The sequence below is a fragment of the Brachycentrus maculatus genome, unplaced genomic scaffold (genome assembly GCF_059751285.1).
Source record: "Brachycentrus maculatus isolate JH-2025_06_01 unplaced genomic scaffold, ASM5975128v1 h1tg000885l, whole genome shotgun sequence".
Classification (NCBI taxonomy): domain Eukaryota; kingdom Metazoa; phylum Arthropoda; class Insecta; order Trichoptera; family Brachycentridae; genus Brachycentrus; species Brachycentrus maculatus.
The window spans coordinates 110,001-132,134 of NW_028281610.1; the positions used below are offsets into that span (position 1 = coordinate 110,001).

General features: G+C 32.3%; 1 protein-coding gene across 1 annotated transcript in view; it reads right to left on the reverse strand.

Moving 5' to 3' along the window:
• The window catches only part of LOC148299917 (uncharacterized), a 76,297-nt gene that overhangs the window by 21,301 nt on the left and 32,862 nt on the right, over positions 1-22,134 (reverse strand). The window contains exon 2 of the mRNA XM_088275508.1: positions 18,459-18,555. The gene's annotated coding sequence lies outside the window, so the exon portion shown is untranslated. The remainder of the gene's footprint in view (positions 1-18,458; positions 18,556-22,134) is intronic.

Genomic DNA, 22,134 nt, shown 5'->3' on the forward strand with positions numbered 1-22,134 from the left:
TTTGCCAAAAAGATGGAGAATAAATTGTTAAGGTACCTCTGCACATACGTCATTAAACAGATAAATATTTATTAAAAACAGTGTGTGTGGAGATTTTTATTTTATTTTTGTAATGTTTAGTCTTAGCGTCCGATGAGGATTAATATGATTTCAGCTTTCGGTGTTGTTTTCAATCCTTTTCAATTCCCAATTTATAAATTTGAATTAATTGTGATAATAATGCGCAATCAATACATTGATGTCGACTTTAAAACAACATGTAAAATGTTTTAAAAACACTTAATAATGCGCAATCAATACATTGATGTCGACTTTAAAACAACATGTAAAATGTTTTAAAAACACTTAATAATGCGCAATCAATACATTGATGTCGACTTTAAAACAACATGTAAAATGTTTAAAAAACACTTAATTATTAGAACGGATTACAGAGCATATTCAGAGAAAGTTTTCTAGTTATTTTACTTCCACATTTAATATTTTTTAACACTTAAAAAAAATCAAGAATTTTTTAAAAAAATACTACTGTATTGAGTAACTAACCAACAACTGACAAAATACCTTTCACATATGTAATAAACATACATTTATCATTAAAAAAGTTTTCCACATTATCATTGTTCCATAATACATGGTAATTCATTATTCTTTGTCTATGCTATATACATAGCAATCCCTGCCTTGTTGTGTAAAGAATTTTATTTAGCCTCCCGCCAGTCTGATGATGTCGGTAATGAAGAAACGCGATCGCTGGTCAAATAAAACAAAAGTGGAAAAAACTACGTACACGGTTGGCAGCGAAAAGTCGACTAGTCGGCATTTGATATTTTGAATTACCTTACTTCCAAGTAACTCTGAAATCTGACTACGGCTTATGCAACACTGCTTATCATGGCCCTAATTAGGCTTTAACTTTATATTTAGCTGCTTGTGAGTGTATTTACTCTTTATGTTTAAAATTACTTTAATTTCATGTAATTCATGAGTGAAAATTCTGGCGAAAACACTCGCTATTTCGCTAGAGGCATGATTTTAAACAATTTCATAGTCAGCAATGAAGTTACTTGGGTATATGATTTTAGTTCTATGATTTGACTTGTGAGTTTACATAGGATATGAGAACAGCATTTGTTAGTTAATGTGTTAAAACATTTAAAAAAAAGTTTATATGAAACACATACATGGAAGTCCAAGCATCTCAAGGCTCACGACCTGGCATTAGGCTGGCTTAAACGATCACTTTATACACTTGTGTAACTTTCACCATTCTGTCTATTATTCAACATCCATTTTGCACTAATTCGTGAAACTTGTATTTATCCAATGATCTTAGAACCTACCGCATACCGGGAAGGTTTTCGATACATTCATGAATTATGACGGATTGTTACGCTATTATCAGTTGAGCGATTTGTGAAGTATTAAGCTTATTCCTTTTGAGCATAGGTGAGATTCATGCGAATTTTTTCATATAAATTGACAACAAAATTGAAATATCATCCGTATGGTGAATAATCCAGTGTCCGATATAATAAATAAAATTATTTTTTTCTCATTAATTAATTCGGCAGAAACTTTGTGGTAAAATCTGTCCATTTTTTATTTCAAAAAATCTTTTGTGACATGTGTTTCAATGCATTCTGCATCATGTTTGCATGTGAAGCTAATTCTAAATTTAAGAGTTGGGTCATGGGACGTTGGGTCCTTGGGACGTTGAAGGTTGAAGAGGGGGTAGGAACTATAAATAAAAATAAGAAACAGCTCTTACCCTTCAACTACCAACGTCTCAAGGACCCAACTCTAAAATTTAGAATTAGCTACACATTCGGTGTTTGAAAATGATGTGAGATGCATCGAAACACGTGTCACGAAAGTTTAAAAAAATAGTGGTATTTACTTAGTAAAACTTAAATTAAAAATGAATTTCTTCAATTCTATTCAACGATTAATGTGTATAGCTAATTTTAACCTAGTCATTTCACTTTTCGTATTTTATCATTTTTTCCTCTTACATTTGTCGAGAATCGAAAAAAGAAGATAAACAGTGATTAATCACTACTAACAAAACGATAAAAATGTTGAAACGTTTTTTTTTACAATATATGTACCTATGTACATTTCTCATTCACTCACCCAGTAATACATGAGGTAAACCCAATGCATTATTGGTATTAACTAGTTAAACTAAAATTTAAAATATTAATATTATTAAAACATAGTGCCATATAATGGCATTGTTGGATGGGGAAGAACTTAAAATAACATACTGAACTGTGAAAATAATCCGGAGAACAATAATTAAAGTCATTTTGAGGAAAAAAAGATACCCAGTAAAATTATTATTTACAAAATTTAAGTCCTAAACAAAGAAACCATTTATAAGAAAACCGCAATCTTTTGAATTATTAACGGTTGACAAATATTGTAGTGTAATTTTTTTTATCTATAAGTATATATATATATATATATATATATATATATATATATATATATATATATATATATATATATATATATATATATATATATATATATATATATATATATATATATATATATATATATATATATATATATATATATATATATATATATATATATATATATATATATATATATATATATATATATATGTATATATATACATATATATATAAAAGAAAAATACTATTATACCATTAATTAAATAAAACAATAAACTTTGAGTATAAGTCCCTCTCCAACCACAAGAGCTCAGGCTCTTTTTTGGAGAAGCACAGCGAAACTAAAATTATAACAACATTTTGAGTGTGTCCAAATGCTTGTCACAAATCTGGATTATCTCCAATTATAGGAGTATTTTTCATATTATTTTTTGTCATCTCATCAAAGATGAAGAAGTTATCTTAAACTAGCCTATGACGTTCGTCAGCCCCGTAAAAGCCCAGACTTGAAGTAAAAAATAATATACAATTATAAGATTGCCATATGTAAAAATGTATAAAAATTGTATTTAAAAAATTTAACTTTATTTAATAAATAAATAAAATAAAAAATATGTACCATTGGGTTGGGGATAAAAAATGAAAATCGTTGAACCGTCAGAATCCAAGACAGTCGCCAGCCGATCCATCTTTTACATTTCATTACCTTCGTTAGACTTCGTTTTACGGCGTGACAAGTCCTCAGATTGGCGTCCTGAGCGGAGGGTGTGGCGGGCTAGGGGTGGTCCTGAGGGGAGGGAGAGTGTGGGGTGAATTCGCTGCCCAGTAAATTATTAAAAGCCTCTTTTTCCCACGCGATGGAATCTGACGAACCCCTTCAGAGTCGTATTGTTGTGTAATGAAATAAATATCGCGAGCCGCCATAAGATGTCTCTCTCTACCTACGAATGTCAGCATTTATAAAGGTACATTTATATACATTATTTAACACAATGAGAATTTTTTTTCCCATTTCTTTGTTTATCCTAAAAGCTCACCTTCTTTTTTATCTAAAACAAATCAAAGCCAGCACGATTTCGTATAGTTATTTTTTTTTGTTGTGGATGTAATATTTTTACAAATATTATAACTATTATCCACCTCCGTAGTATAATGATTAGCGTGTTTAGCTACCGTTTTGGAGGTTCCGGGTTCGATTCCCAGTGGGGGGGTGGTGAAAATAAATATATAAGTTTTTGACATCACATCAAAGATGATGAAGAATGTGGTAGTCTGGGCATTTACGGGGCTAACGACCGTTATAGGCTGGTTTAAGTGATCACTTTACACACGTGTAACATTCACCAATTCTACCCATTATTGACAACCACACTACTCAAATTCTAGGAAGGAATTCTTTATTTAAATATGAACCAATTTAAAAACATTGTTCTTGAATCGCTAGAACTTCACTAAAGACATCTATTGGTGAGATGTAAAGAAACTTTTTACCAAGCAGAAACTCTTATATTAATAATTAATGTTGTAAAATAAATATAAGTAATTTAACACTCTAATACATATTTAATATTACCCTGGACTGGTCCCTGAAGCGCAGGAGTGATCTCCTTGCCTTCATTAAGTAACGCTTAAGATAAAACTGCATCAATACGATGCAGTGCCCTATGCAACATTGGGTGCGGATAAGGGTGAAAAGAATATTTAACTCTCTTGTTGAGATCAAAAATCTTAAGAAAAAAATCTAAAAACGCATTCGTTTACTTAATCATTTCAACTTTCTCCTTTCCCCAGATTCAAAGTGATGCGCCCTTGAGGTAGTATGTTACGAAAATGATTTGTATAAATTATCCAAAAAAATTATAGTAATGAAATATAACATTATTTTTTGACATCTCATCAAAGATGAAGAAGAATATGGAAGTCTGGGCATTTACGGGGCTATAAGATGAAAATAACTCTTGTAATTGGAGATAATCCAGATTTTGTGAACAAGTATTTGGACACACTCAAAATGTTGTATTTAAATATTATTATAATTCAATTTTTTTTCAGAGAAATATTGTGTGTACCTTATTAGGTCGAAGTCGTTTATTCTGATATCATTCTTGATCTCTGTAATAAATTGAATTTTTTACCTACCGGGAATTTTGCTCGGCGAAACCAAGTAGGTGAGGAAAAATAGCATTTTGCGCGGCTATTCGCTGAGTTCTCCGAGTTCACTATCCACCACTGGGAACGGAGAACTGAGAACTGAGAACTGAGGACTCCATCGCTTTAATAATCTCGGCAAGTCTGCGAGTAGATTGCGGCTGGAACTAAAGCCGATTGCTGTAGGTTTGTGGGTGTTACGTAGGGAGGTTCCAATTCCGTACAATCTGGTCGGAAAAAACGTTTTCAGCAGATATACGAACTTACGCTAATTAGAGCGCCTTAATATGCATACTCATGAACACTATTTCGATGTGGAGAAATGGTGTTTATTTTTTCTTCTTTGATGCCTTTTGCTGTTGTGATGACAAATTTAAGAGTAATAAGGGTATACTCTCAAATATGCGCGTGTTGTCCGCACACATTTTTTGGAGAATGTTATGGAATATGTGCTGGCGAAAAAATATTTTTTTGAAACTCTTTAGGTTTCAATAACTCTTTTCTTTTCAAAACCATATATTTATTTCGAAGAGAAACTTATTTTAAAAAAATATAAAAACAGTGTTTTGATGAAAAAAAAATTAATGACGGTAAATGTTACCTGTGGCCTATTGATTATCCCACCTTAAGAAATAATCAAAAACAAAACAATATTATGTTAGTATAATACGATATTTTAATAAAATATGTATAAATGCCTCATAGTCCGGCAAATTAATGGTACAGATAACCCAAAATATCTTTAACCGGATTTACCACAAAAAATGATATTAGTTATACATTAAAAAATCTTGTTTTTAGTAAATAAAACGAGCGTAATATATTCAAATATATCAACGTGTGTATTTTTTAAAAATAACTAAACATTAATTAACTGATGAGTTTGTACAATTTTTTATTCAAATGTATTTAACATGCATTTTTTATTGGCAAAAATTGCTTTAACGATGTCTGCGCTTTTCTATTTTTCGGTTGATTGTCCCATACGTTTATTTTTAGAGATCAATAAGATTGATGATCGTTGTTCGGAAAACAGAAGATTTGTGCACAAAAGTAATTTTAAGCATTAACGATAAATTGCTTTTTTTTATTCCGTTAAAATTTTCAAAGAGAACCATAGATTTTTTTTTGAAACCAGACTATGCAAAGTATTATTTTATAAGAAAATGGGAGAAAAAATTAATTTTTCTAAGAAATTAAAATAATTATATCAATAATTCCTTAAATGTTTTAAATAACTTGTGAAAATATTGTACAATTCGAGAATAAAATAAAGTTAGATGTTTTTAAAATTCTAAACCGACATTGTACGTACATATATAAGTATACGTATGTAGGTATGTTGGATAAACATTTTTCATTTTTTTCATATAAAGCGTGCCTTTCCGGGGATTACCATAATCAAAATATATGGATGAAAGGCGATAGTATAACGGTAAGTTCCTTCATTCTAATCAGAATTTAACTCAGCAGTAGTATTGTGGAGCGTGGATAGAAATGTTCCTTATTGCAAACTAGAAACATTAAATTCGCAATAAAACTTACTTACATTTTTGTATTGTTCTTATAACGACTATGAAAATAACGTGATCCGATGGGAAAATATAAATATTTTGGGCTCTTTGAAAAAATACAGAAAAATATAACAGTGTATAATAATAAGGGCCCACCAGTATTAGTCGTATAACTTAGATACGAAAAAATATCAATCTGTTACAAAATAATAATTTGGCAACATAAATACCTAAAATAAGGATTATTGAAAAGATTAAGTGACGTTATTAAAGGTGGTATGGATATGTGGAGAAAATGGAGAACGAGAGAATTACTTAGAAAATATATTTGGCAAATGTGAACGGGAGAACAGGACGAGGACAGCCAAAAAACATTTGACACGACCAGATTAATCATGATTTAAAATCTGGTGATGTCAAAAGTCTATGTAAGCGGAGGACATGTATGACTAGATGTATGGATGTGAAGGAAGCTAGGAGTGTATTCCAGGACAGAAGTGTAAGACGTTTCATCCTCTCTGTCTGCCCCTGCAGGGAAACAGCTTGATGGCTTTTGTAGTTGTAGCTGTAGTATGTTTGTAGGTTTTTAGGAATGTATGCAGGTTTTCAGGAAATTCACCAGTTCAATATTAATCTCGGAAATTTGACCTTGTCACGATAATTTTTTACAAATAGTGGTGTTTACCATTTTTATTTTGATAAAAATGGATGGATATAACATATTACGAATTTTGTTTAGTGTAAAATAATTTGGACATATGAACAATGATTAATAAGTATACCATATAAACTGAGAAAAATTATTATTATTGATGTGCCAATAAGAAACGTACAAGTTTTTCAATGGTTTACTTCTCCAAATATAAGTTAATCGAATATCATTTATTTCGATTATGGGGTTATTTTTGAACCGATACAAACCTTCATGAATACATTCTAAAGCTCTACTTAATATTTCACAAGTAAGATTCACATTATTTAATTTCCCCCAAGACAACGGCTTCTTCCTCGGATTTAAAGTAGTTCAAAATTTATAAAACTTTAGAATGGATTTTCACTACAATATAAACAAAAAAAAATGGTTAGAATCCTAAGTTGCGCGTATCTAAGGGTTAAGTGTATCGTAACATCTAAAGCATTTATAATCATTTTATTAATTGATTCGGTAGTCACTTAGTGGTAATATCTATCCAATAATTTAAGTTTTTCTTGGTAAATACTACTATTTTTAAATAAAAGTTGTATTTACCAAGTAATGCTCAAATTAAAAATACATTTATAACTAACAAACTAATTAACTAACCATCACACCGCTTCCCCGCAGGAAAAACGCCACACCAATCTGTCTTTGCAAACAATCTTCTCCTCTTTCACATTCATGTATCTCCTCATACATACTCGCTTATCATTATGACTCCTCACCTGAACACATTCAAGTATTTGAAATACTTGACAATGCCAAGTTTTCCTTGGTTTTCCTCCGCTTCTATTACCAACTACATACACCTCATACATTTGTTTTACTAATCTTTTTTCACTCATTCGATTCACATACTCAAATTATCTCAACACGACGACACGATGTATAGACGACGATACAGAAGCATCTAGGCAGACCATCTCCTAAGAGACCTTTTCTAGCAAAGCAATTTTTTGTTTTGTTGTATGAACTTAGTTGCAAAATTTATTAAAAAAAAAGTGACAGCAAAATTGAAGCCTGATTTTGTCGTGTATTTACATTTAAAAGCTTTCAATATCCCTGTCACTGCCAATCTAAATAAATATAAGTTTTTAAATCCACCACCAAATTTTCTAGAAGTGCCTAGACGTAAGCAGTGATAGGAGTTAGTAGCTAGGCAGTTCAGTTAGTCAACTAGATCCGATTCGAACCGACGTTGACCTGTACACAGACGTCTCTACAACCCCGACCAGCACAGCAGACAGACACGGAACTGTGCACAGATATTTAAAAAAAATGGTCAGTCATCATATTTCCTACTCAACCATTATTCATCGACACTCTATTACGTATGAAAAAGTCTTGAAACATGTTGGAAACCGTGTATTACCGCGTCGGTTCCGAATTAAACTTGTAATAAATAATCTTGGCGAGAGCGGAGTATGCCGGCGGTACAGCCAAGGCGTATTTTGTAGCGTAAGTTAAATTGAAAAGATTACCCAAGAGTAGGAAAGTTAATCTCCTTAACAGGGAAACGTGTAACACAGGAGCTTCCAGTAAGAATGAAGGCTTATTTCAAAAGGCGCCTAGGCATCCTCCGAGATAAGCGGAAACGAGGGCTCTTCAAATTCGGTAAAATAGGTTACAGGGCCAACACCTCCGGACGACTATTATTACTAACAGACCTTCTCGCACAAAGAGATGAAAAAACAAGTGAACTTAAAGGAAATTCTAGTATTTATTTTTAACCAGGGCATGTACCTACGCGGACGTAAAAATGGAGTAAGACTTATATATTCCTGGCTGAGTACCCAGCATTTTTTTTCAGATGAGATTTGCATTCATTATTTATCTTGCTTATTACGTACAGGATGGCACAAAATTAATCACCCTATCGGAAGATGTTATAATTTTTGCAAATGGCGTCGTACGTCAATAAATCGCACGTAGTATACAAACAGATTCAGGGTGGCGCAATATTAATCTTCCAATTTTGTTTTTGAATAAATTTTTTCACTAAATAAAATTTTAAAAAAGTCATTGAAATTTTTAACTGGATCTTAACAATTCTATTTTGTTAAGTTAAAAAGATGATATCCGTCAAGTGGCTGTCTCAGTATTGATACATATTTGTGCTCGTTTTATTTATCAATCTGTTTATATACTGTAGCTGTCAAGTTCACAAATGCCAAATATGATTGAATTTTGTGACGTTCGACGTCATTTGCAAAAATCATAACATCTTCTGATAGGGTGATTAATTTTGTGTCACCCTGTACATCATCAAGACGATTTTTGTGTCTTCTAGCTATTTTTTTTAAAATATGTTACTTTAATCTCTGTGGAGAATGTACATCGTCAAGACGACTTAATTTTCTTTCAACCCAGGTAACATGATTGAACGTAATTTAATTATTTTCTTAAACACCGCATTAGTATTGAAGAATGATTTTTTCCTAAATAAACATATGGTTTTGAGAAGAAAAGGGTAAGATTTGGATAAAAATAAGGGATTATTGAAAGGTAAGGAGTTAAAATCAAATTAACAAATATTTTTCAATAAATAATTAAAAAAAAAAAATAATAATAATCGTACTTCCGGGGGCTGACTGAATTCTGCGATTGCGAATGAGGCCTTAAAACCATCGGTCAACATTGGAAAATTATTGGCACATCATTAAAAAAACGTACAAAATGTGACGTCTCAATCTGCGAATTATGTAAAACACGTCTGAGATTATCGATTTCCGGCGCCACCTGTGTGTGGCACTGCTCCCGTACAAATGTGCCTACTGGAACAGGTAGCTACCCGCTCATGGCCTGACGGAGATCCACCTAGCCACCCTCCCACCCCTCGCGCGGGTGCAATACACGGGAAAGATCCGAATCTAATAAAAGTTCCGAGATTTTCGTGGCCGTTAAGATATTCCCGATTTCGTCTGACCCTTTTCCCGGATCGATTCGGGAATACTTGGAACGTTACCCAGATGATATAGGAGAGCCAAATTACTACGAATGGGCTGTAAAAATTTATATCGGCTCGACAACGTTATGTTAAGGAACTTTGACATTTTTATGTCAAAGTTACGTCAGCAAATAATACAACATGAATTGAATCACTCGTATTAATTTGTGCCATTTATTTTGAATTTTTAATATATTATAACACCCGAAATACAGAGTATATATTCGAATTCACAAAACCTGTTAAAAATTCGACCTTGTATTAAAAATTCAACTTTTCAATGCTAATCAATGATTTATTTGAACTAAAAATCAGAAACTCTAGCAAAAGTGTACAGTTAATGTTAAAGTCGTAATGTCGCTTTTCACGCCGGATCAATTAACGAAATTGTTGAAGAATTTCACCGAAATAAGGTTAATATTTTATTAAAAATCAAATAATCGTACAAAAAAATAACGTAACGCTTCTTTTCAAGTTATTTATTGATTTGGCATTAACAATGTGGAATAACACGATGATTTAAGTATAAAAAAATAACACACTTGCATAATACAACTTTACGAAATCATTTTTGTAAACATGATATTTATAACTACAGATGTTCTCATCAACAGGCGAAAATAAAACAATGATCCTCTTTTTACGTACTTCAAGTATCCCATATAAAAACAAAATACGATTCTGTAAAAAAAACAGATGGCTAAAAACAAAGCAAACTATTATCTTCAGATTGGCCGATTTAGATATCAGATATAAAAATGTCATCCTAAAGTTAAATTTTGTAGGCCAGTAATATATTTTTTTTCTATGTTGTATTCTTACTATTAAAGATTAACATGTACAAAACTCATTTGGCTGGTTGAGTTGACTATAAAGAATACGTTTTACGACGGCCACAGGACCATAAAGCACACGGATAAGTTTAATCAACCCCACGTATTTGAGGGAAAGTTTGTTTATTAATACGTAACTCCGTCTCTCCGCAATATACGATCGCAAACGTAGGTGTATGACCGAGTGGGATATAGTAATCGAGGGATGTGTAATAATATATATAAACATTATCGATCCTGTATCACACTTGATATACACATAACGCGTATCATAGTCTTTATTCTATTGTGACCGATTTCTCGATAGCTTACATTACTTAGTATTATTTTTAGTTCTCAGTAATATACACATAATGCGTATCATAGTCTTTATTATATTGTGATCGATTCCTTGATGGCTTACATTACTTAGTATTATTTTTAGTTCTCAGTAATATACACATAATGCGTATCATAGTCTTTATTATATTATGATCGATTCCTTGATAGGTTTTATTACTTAGTATTATTTTAATACTTAGTAGTATACACATAATGCGTATCGTAGTCTTTATTCTATTGTGATCGATTCCTTGATAGCTTACATTACTTAGAATTATTTTTAAGTACTAAATAGTGTAATCCTTATGCGCACCAAATGGTGCATAGGCCACTATATCACCGCTTGGGGTGTCTTGATCATCAATTACATGAAGTCAAGATGACCAGTTCTGCGCTTCAGGTACCGGTACAGGGTAAATTTAATAAATATTTTAGACAACATTTTAAGCGTAGTAATATTTTGCAGAGTTAAATAATACAAAATGTACATTAAACATAAATAAGAAATATCAAAGATTCAGTAATAGTTTGCGTATCCGGTCATTCATTATCTAATTTTTAACGTATCATATATTTTTAACATCGGATGTAATATTTAAACGTGCATATTAAATATATACGTACATTTTCAAAGTATCATGGTAGATTTCAAATTTAAAACCCCCGTCCAGGGTTATGGAATATCTGTTTCGTCAGCAGTTTTGCCCGTTCCATTTCGACATGGCGGCGAAAGCTCATGCCGTTTACCCGCTCCGTACATTCGAGAGCTTTTTCATTTTTTTATAAAAGCGCTCTCCGTTATTATGACGATTCATCATTTTGTAATAGATACCTGTAATTCGATTACTAAATAACGATGCAATTATTTTTGAATAATTACTAATTAATTATGCAAGGAGCTACCATAATGGGATTCTTAAGATATCAGTAACGGTGCGTTTGAGAAACCTTAAGTTGCGGCGGTATGCACATTTTTGTAAGTTTTAGTTTAATTCAATTTTGTATAATAAAAATACTTTTTTTCATGTTAGCTTTGCTGTGTTGAGGATAGGTGTCACTATAATACAAAAAATGTGTTTTATCATTTTTTTCTCTCATTATTATTTGGATGCGATCTAATATCAAATCAAATTACATTTCTCCAACAAACTTCACCGTAACCAATTTACTGCTGTTTTCCCGCAGGGGTAGGCAAAGAGAAGAGATTTTCTTGAATGTTTTTCGCAGATACTTTGTGGCACATTTTATGAACTTTATAAAATAAAACAACTTTGTTTAAACCATTTTTGTATTATTAGTACACTTTAACCTACCGGTTTCGACAAGAACCTTGTCATCATCAGGGTTCATTAACTTCTAAAACATTAAAAACATTAAAATACTCATAATTAATTACATTTCCTTACCAAAAACTAATTCATAAATGTCTAAGTGTACTAAGACACAGTGGTGTGAAGTTCTGTTCTAAGAGAACAGAACTTAGAACAGAACTTCACACCACTATGTCTTTGCAAACATTGTTTGTTTCTTTCACATTCATGCATCTCCTCACACATACCCGCTGATTCGACTCCTGACCTGACCACTTCCAAGTATGTATTTTACAAACTTGACCATGCCAAGTTTTCCTCTAAAAATGAAATAAAATAAATAAATAAATCGTTTTATATTTACGATTATTAACCGCGCACCTACAGGTATAAATGTTGAGTTCGGAGAAAAAACAATGCTTAATATTTATTTTTATAAAGTTCAGACAGTAATCGCAAATAAAAATTATGTCATGATACCGCGAATGATTGAAAAAAAAAACGGGGAGTTTTCTTTCCTTCAAATAATCTCAAATCAAAATACCTCAATCCGGAATGGTTTTATTTTGTTTTTTTTTGGTTTTGATTTTATTATTGTACATACATGTATATACATTTATATGAACGTAGTACTACCAGAGATGCCTTAAGTCACATCACGTATAAATGAGTAAGGGTAAGCCAAGTAATTTTACGTTTTACGCGTGTAAAAAATGTAACCTTCGTCGGTGTCGTTTCATACGTTACAAGAAAGCTCGTTGATCGTAACATTTGTAGGTTGAAATTTTATAAGGAAACAAATAAATCCATTTATGTACTATGTTTTTGATCTACGCGTGCATATAACATTATTAAAAAAAAAAAAAAACACCTGAATATACCACTTAACGAGTTTTATTCCTTTATACGACTAGTTTCGAAAACTTACAGATGTTTTCATCTTCTGTTAAAAATTAAAAACATTTATATTAATTTATGTTCAGTTTTGAATTTTCATCAGAAGATGAAAACATCTGGAAGTTTTCGAAATCAGTCGTATATATAAATAAAACTCATATTATTTTTTGACATGTCATCAAAGATGAAGAAGAATATGGAAGTCTGGGCATTTACGGGGCTGACGACCGTCATAGGCTGGTTTAAGTGATAACTTTAAACACGTGTAACATTCACCAATTCTACCCATTATTGACAACCACACTACTCAAATTCATTGATTAATATTAATGGGTAGAATTGGTGAATGTTACACGTGTTTAAAGTGATCACTTAAACCAGCCTATGACGGTCGTCAGCCCCGTAAATGCCCAAACTTCCATATTCTTCATCTTTGATGAGATGTCAAAAAATAATATGGAAATAACTCCTGTAATTGGAGATAATCCAGATTTTGTGAACAAGTATTTGGACACACTCAAAATGTTGTAAATAAAACTCATTAAGTGGTATATTCAAGTATTTAATTTTTTTTAAATAATCAACATGTCATTCCACAAAGTTAATGCGGAATCAATAAATAATATGCATATAACATATTTATTTTATTAAAAATATATTTTTTAAAAAAATGTTTTTTTGTTGCACCATTGGACAAAGTTAATTTAAAATCAAAATGTCTATTGAGATGGGGATATGTAAATCTGGAAATTAAAATGGATTAAAACTTATCATTGGCTGGTTTAGGTGATCATTTCATGCACTGTGTAACATTCATCATTCAATCCAATATTGAAATTCTATCGTTCCTCTTTATATGACAGAAGGCCGAAGTCTGAGCATCCCAGGGCTTACGACTTGGCATTAGGCTGGCTTAACCGATCACTTTATACACTTGCGTAAAGTTCAACATTCTGCCCATTATTGAATATTTATATTGCATTAATTCTTGAAACCTGTATACGACTATATGCAATGGTCTCAGAACCTTCCACATATGGGTAGGTACGATTTTCGATACTTTTGTAAGTATGGCGTATAGTCTATGGTATATAGCGTCACCATTTAAGAACTTGGTGAAGTATTTACATTTAACTTACTCTTAAAAATTGACATCTCATGGGTAGGATGAATAATCCAGTATCTGATATTAAAAATAATATTAATTTTGAAACTAAGGAAGATGATATGATGGACAGTAATCATTTGGAACTGAAACTCTAAATATAATTTTAAGTAGACATGGGAGAATCAATAAAAATACCGAATTCAATTAAGGCTGTAAAAGATCATTTAAACCTTATAACGTAAATCGGTGCAAAAATATAATTGCAGATTGCGTATTTATAGCTCCTAATAATCTTGACAGTTCAGAGCATTCGACATCAACAACTTAAACTGGATAGTAATATATACCCCGAAAAAGCAAAGAATATCATCTCAAAAAATAACAGAGACCCATCAGTCACATGTCGAATTACAAGCAAATAAGTATTTCATGACCCGGTTTGAGCAGCGTTCAAATGAAATTATCTTTTTACACACGTAACATTCACCGATTCTACCCATGATTGAAAACCACACTAATCAAATTCTTGAAACATCTAGATATCAAACTCTAAACATGCAAGAGTGTGCAAGAGCTCACTGGAGACATTTATGGTGGGATGAGGAAAGATTTTTATTAAGCTGAGCTTTCATTTGTATGTGAGGTCCGAATCCTGGATTATATTCACATATTTGAGGAACGCTTGAAAACATCACATTCAATTTATTTAATAGTAATTATAATTTGATCAGCTAATATATTTACAACATTTCGAGTGTGTCCAAATACTTGTTCACAAATCTGGATTATCTAAAATAAGGCGTTATTAATTACATCTCGGCATAGATGAATAATAACGTGGAAGTCTGGGCATTTACAGGGCTTACGACCGTCATAGGCATGGTTTAAGAGATCAATTTACACACGTGTAACCAATCTACCCTAGAATGACAACCACACTACTCAAGTGATCATTAAACCAGCCTATGACGGTCGTAAGCCCTGTAAATTATCTTTCATTAAATTTAGGCAACTTGTCTAAAAAATGCGGTAGCAATAAATTGTAAAAATGACTTTTTTAGTCGCTTCAAAATCGCTCTCGCCCCAACCTGTAGTTTGTAAGATTTATGCGCGGTAGATAAAATCCAACTTCTTTGATACAAAGTATACAATTTAGTTTCCAGATCTGGAAGTTTAGCCCAAGATATCCCATCTTGGTTAAAGTTAGGGATTCGTGGCGGGGGATGTTGTTTATACTTTATACCATGTGTCGTATTGTTTCCCCCGGGTTTAGACGCATGAAAATACGTATTTCGGTTTGAGGAATGTTTATCTTTTATCTGTTTTTCGATACTTAATATATATTTGATAACTTTTCTATATTACAGAACTAGTAAATGATCGTTTACTTTACTTAAAAAGAATCAAGCGTCAAAAGCCGTGGATTCGTATATGGGGAAAAAATCTCTTTTATTCGTCAATTTGATTATCAAGTATTCACGTTCGTGCATATGTGCTTCTATCATCATCAATCATGATAATACGCGATATATAATGAAACGTTTTATCATATAGTTTTAATAGCACTGAGAATTGTAACGCCAATGCCATCAATGTATTTACCTAAATATCATTAATGCTAAAACTAATTATGATAACAATAATACAGGGCAATTCCGAGGTAATAAACGTTAATATAATATAATGAATTCCCTGATGTAATGAATTTCTTGAAATCTTTTTGAGCTTGACAATTTGTTTGATTGTTATAATTTCTCGGTTAAATTTAGTCTTATTTAATGGAATTTTTAGCGCTCTATGAAACATGGATTTCAAACTAGCTATTTTATGACTTGGGGGATGGGCTGAACAAGAGGTAATTATGTGTGGGTTTTCAGTATATACATATCACTCACTCCTTTCAAGAACGTCATAAATCAAAAAACTTGATTTTTCAGGAGAACGTTTTTAAAGTTTAAAAATATAATACAATGTATTAAAAATAAATATCAAACCACTTATCTAACTTTTTACTGCGCAACAGATCTTTTTAGGTTAAACATGAAGGTTTTTTCTCCATTTGAAAAATAACTAGTTTATTTTTTAAAATAATTAAACAATACCTTTTCTTCAAAATGCAAAAACAACACTTTCTGCCCTGTAGCAGGTAAATATTAAGTTAAAAATATGCCTCTTTTGCTGGGATATAGAACATTTTCTGGGCATTACGGAAACATGCATAACTGAAAATTGACGGTTTTTGATTTATGACGTTCTTGAAATGAGTGAGCGATATATCAGATGATTTGTCTATGGATTATTTCTATATTAAGATCCAAGAAATTCATGTTTTATTTAACTGCAACATTTTAAACCATAGAAACATAAAAAAATAATAAACCCATCATTGAAAATATGACAACGACTACCCCTATTGTCTATGTTCCCACTGATAAACCAATAAATGAAAATAAGAAACAGCTCCCCTCTCTTTATCTTTTAACGTTCCAAGGACACAACCTTAAAATTGAGATTCACCTTAACATATTTGAAAATAATGCGGATTGTATCGAAACACGTGTCACTATTGTCTACATATTTTATGAAAAAGTAGAATCTACCGAGTAAAACTTAAATAAAAAAATACATTTTGTTTTGTGACGTCAGTTTTCGTATTAATTGAACAGGCTAAGTACGTATACAATATTGTGTCTACATTTTAAAATTAAATTAAAGCATCTATATTCTGATTTCAGGCCAAAATTAATATCAATTGATAAAAGTTACAAATACACCTAAAAAGGCAATTATTTTAACTGTATCTTATTACAAAGGTGCTTGTGTGGAGCCACAAAACGCACCGTAGACATTCCAATAAATATATAAACGCCGTTTGGGTATTTTCAACCCCCGAGACTCGAGAATTCTCCATTTAATATAATTTCTTATTCAGTACCATTAATCATCCTTAACAATCATTTAAATCCACCGCCATGGAACTACATAACAGATTGCTTTCACTTCAAAGGGTTTCAATAGAAAATTATTTATGCCCGCGGAAAATAAACCGCTCCACTATCGACACATTTCCCAAGAAAACATCAAGTTATTTAAATGAAGGTAAAGCTTTTCAGTTATGATAAAATGAACTTTACAACATTTTGAGTGTGTCCAAATACTTGTTTGCAAAATCTGGATTATCGCCAATTACAGGAGTTATTTTCATGTTATTTTTATTTTTATTTTTATCTGGTCAAATTATAAGCTTATATAATCAAAATGAAAATGGTATTTTCTGGCGTTTCTCATGTGTGTGATTATAATCCAGGATTCGGACCTAATAATTTTGTGATTTTCTATTTTATAATTAAAATATAACTTGGTTTTAAAATCACTATAAATATTTTATTATAACTTAATTATAATGTCTACTGGTTTCGAAGCTAACCGCTTCTTTTTCAAGACTGATTTATACTAAACACTATCTTATTAACAAATTTCAAAATATTTTGGCCGCTAGGCAAAAAAGCCTGGGTAGATCACAAGTGGCTTTATTTTTTGTGTTGATTAGCAGTCACAGTCATAAGGGATCAGGGATAATAAGTAATTGGAAACACATTTAACCACCCTACACATACGAACGTACGTGATACGCTCGGTTTTTCTTCAACATTCCGCGCTTACCCGTATGACCTACGCGCACGAGAAAAGATATCTGTTCCAAAAATATTTAATGCCTACCGGATACGCTGATAATTTTTTGTCAGGTTTTAAACCTGACAATATCTTGTGACAACAAACGTTGTGATTATTTTGCTAGTTTATAAAAAAAAATGCCTGAAAATAACCCGAAGGTAGGGTGGTCAATGACGGACTTTTAAATAAATCGTTTACTTGTGTAGGTATTTATAAGTTAAACTAAAAAAAACTAACTAACTAACCATCACGCCGCTTCCCCGCAGGGGTAGGCAGAGAGAATAGAACGCCACACCACTCTGTCTTTGCAAACATTCTTCGCCTCTTCCACGTTCATGCATCTCCCCATACATACCCGCCGATTGTTACGACTCCTAACCTGACCACTTTCAAGTATTTGGCATACCTAATCGTGCCATGTTTTTCTCGGTCTTCCTCTGATCCTTTTTCCACTTACATTAAATTTTTTCTAGTTAAACTCACTCTCTATTAGAACTCTTTACAGTGAGCTAACGTTGCTTGCAGTTGATTTTGTCTCTATTACAGCCTAAAGTACGTTAACGTTTTGTACGTTTGGTTCACCTGTTTGTCGTGCGTCAAGCTAGCGCTCCCCCCTCCGCACCCCTCCCCCCGGCGGGCAGCTGGCATCGCCCTCTTCGCACAGAGGGATGAACACAACCTGCAAAGTACAAATCGAGCTTCAGAAATTGGCAATACCTCTTGGTTCACTGTAGTCTAACAAATAATAATGTTTTTTTTTTGTACGAGTACATTAAAAGCATTTTTTAACTTTGTGGTATGGTAATATCGCTCACCCCTTTCAAGAACGTCATAAATCAAAAATCGTCAATTTTTAGTTTTGCGTGTTTTCGGAATGCCCAGAAAATGTTCTATATCCCAGCAAAAACGGCATATTTTTAACTTAATATTTACCCGCTACAGGGCAGAAAGTGTTGTTCTTAAGTATTTAGCTTTAGTATTTTTTTAAATATCCTAAATATTTTTCAAATGGAGAAAAAACCTTTTTTCCCTAAAAATATCTAACCAGATTTTACCTAAAAATATCTGCTGCACAGCAAAATGTTCAATAAATGGCTTGATATTTATTTTTAAACATTGTATTATATTTTAAACTATAAAAACGTTCTCCTGATAAATCTAGTTTATTGATTTATGACGTTCTTGAAAGGAGTGAGCGATATAACAAAACAATTAATAAAGACTTACCCATCATAAATAACCGATCAAATTTGACTACAAGTAAACTTTAAAAAATATTCCCATTGTGATTCGTTTGTCTTCTTTCTCTCATTTAAAATTTTATTTTTGTTCAAATGTCAGACCGTAACAATTTCATTTAAATCTACATTTTTACCTGATGATTAAATGATTATTCTGAAACCGGCAGTCACGAAGTAGTGTTTTAAAAAGTAGAGTATGAATGATAAGGAGAGTGATAAATAATAAACATTCTTCTTTTCTTCTGTGCGTGTCATGTGCTACTCAAGTTATAGTCGACGTCAGGTCCAATGACGACGTCGACTATCACTTCCTATGACGAGTCGGTAAAATAAGGATGAAAGTAGATTGAATGCAGTCGAAATGTGTTCTCTCAGATGAATGTGCAGCAAAATGATGTATCGATCTTATTGTGATCGCCGTAGACCCTCCTCGAATAACATCTAGAGGAAGACCAAATAACTCTTCGATGCTGCTGAAAGAAAACATGATACGAAGGCATGGCCTAGGTGACGTTGCCCGTGGACCGGAGAACGAGGAGAACTGACCCCAACAGTTGGCATGGAGCCTGGAAAAAGATGATGCTGTAATTTATTGATATAAGTGGCAGATGGTATTTGGCATATCGCTCATTTGGTGAATAATGGCGTAACAATCACACATTTAGAAATATTACAGGAGATGCCATTCAGACGTTGTAGCAACAGAAATGGCGTCATTCTACTCAATTCTACAATGACACTCGCACCATCTCGCTGCATTTTACCACACAATGAATTATGTCGATGTTTCTCCCGATGTAAAAAGTCTTTGCGCACATTTTGACATATTTAACTTGTTTAAAAAATCTAATTACTTCATTGTTGCACCAAATGAACGATATGATATTAATTGACTGAGATTTTTTTTAACACACCACCCTTGCGATGGCGGCTTAAATGTCATTGAGTATGGACACATAATGGGATAGTATCCCAAAAACAAATAACATTTTGTTTGATTTTTACTTGAAAAAAATCCTTTGAGAACCAACAAAACGGGCATCAAAAAGGTTTCTTACCGCAAGACTGGTTATTTAATCTCCCAGAAACATTAATTCCAGTGGAAAATTCTTTCAATAAATATTAAATGAACGCACAAAATACTACTTCAATCGTGGCAAAGAATAAGTGAACGATGCGAGGTATTTATTTGTATTGCCTTAATTAGTGTCATAATTAAGTTGAAACTGTTGAATATAATACATAATACGCAGGCCGTCCAATTAATGCGTAGACTGACGTCATAAAACAAAATGTACTTTGTTCACTAGTTACGTCTTGGTCCCCTTCAAAGTATTCACTTCTCAGACGCACACACTTATCCCAACGGTGTTTCCACTTTTGGATACATTCCTGGAATCCCTCTAAAGCTGATGAAATAAAAATGCTGACATATAGTATATTAACAACAAAAATACCAACAATGCAAATAAAATGTACTTCTTTACAACATTTTGGGTGTGTCAAAATACTATGATTAAAGAAAACACTTGTTTTTTACCACTTGAGTTTTATTATAGACTACATGTTTCAGAAGTTAAACTTCCATCATTCAGGTCCGTATAATAAGTTATTATACAGACCTGAATGATGGAAGTTTAACTTCTGAAACATGTAGTCTATAATAAAACTCAAGTGGTAAAAAACAAGTATTTTCTTTAATCATTGTAACATGTCTTACCACAAAGTTAATGCCGAAACAATAAATAAAATGTCAAAATACTTGTTCACAAATCTGGATTATCTCCAATTATAGGGGTTATTTTTCAAATAATAATAAAAGAGTTTCTGCTCAACAAATAGCTTCTTTTCATCTCACCAATAGATGTCTCTAGTCAAGTTCTAGTGAATCAAGAACAACGTTTTGACATTGGTTCATATATATAGAACTTTCAAGAATTTGAGTAGTGTGGTTGTCAATAATGGGTAGAATTGGTGAATGTTACACGTGTGTAAAGTGATCACTTAATCCAGCCTATGACGGTCATCAGCCCCGCAAATACCCAGACTTCCATATTCTTCTTCACCTTTGATGAGATGTCAAAAAATAATATTAAAATGTACTTCATTTAGAAGGTACATGGGTCCCTATAGTGTTTCCATTTTTGAAAACAGACCTAGAATGCTTCTTGTGTGATGTCCTTCAACTCTTTCTTGGCATTTGCCTTAATCTTAAAAATCTTCTAAAATCTTCTTTGTTTTAAAGGACTTTTGAGTTTGAGGAGCAAGAAGAAGTCAGAAGTAGCGAGATCATGTGAGTAGGGAGGTGGATACCTTGAAGGGGAACCAGACATGTAACTAAATAAAGTATGTTTTATTTTATGGCGTCAGGCCACGAATTAATAGAATAGCGCTCGTCTTCATTTGTATTTATTTTGATTTATTTTTAGGTTTTAATTTAATACTTTTTTAAAATACGGTGGGTTTTCGTGTCATAAAAAAACACCTTTGACAGACGTCAATAAATTACTTCGCAATAAAACTGACAAATCTGTAAAACGATAATTGTTATCTCGCGTAATTGGAAACGTCTCATAGGAATATTGAAATACGACCAATGTTTATGCGCACAGAGGGAGTCAATTAGTCCATAAAAGGGTGAATTCACCCCAAACCAGAACGGCTACGACAAACAAACAAAGTACCTACCGGTTTAATTAACTCGCTCGACGCACTTATCACCGTGGAAAATATTCCCACGCCAATGACAATTTTATTTTACACATTTTTGAAGGAATAGCTTTCCGGGTTGGCTTTTTAATATAAAATACAAGTCAAGTTTTAAAGTTTTCGGTCGGATCACCAGGACAACTGACACCTTAGCGCTTATCACGAGTAGAACAAACCATATTTATCGTTCATCAACCTATATATATCGTTCATCAACCTATATATATCGTTCATCAAAATTGGTCAACGATGAATATGGGAATTTTGTTCTACTCGACATTGTCAGCACTGAGATCGCCTACATAGCA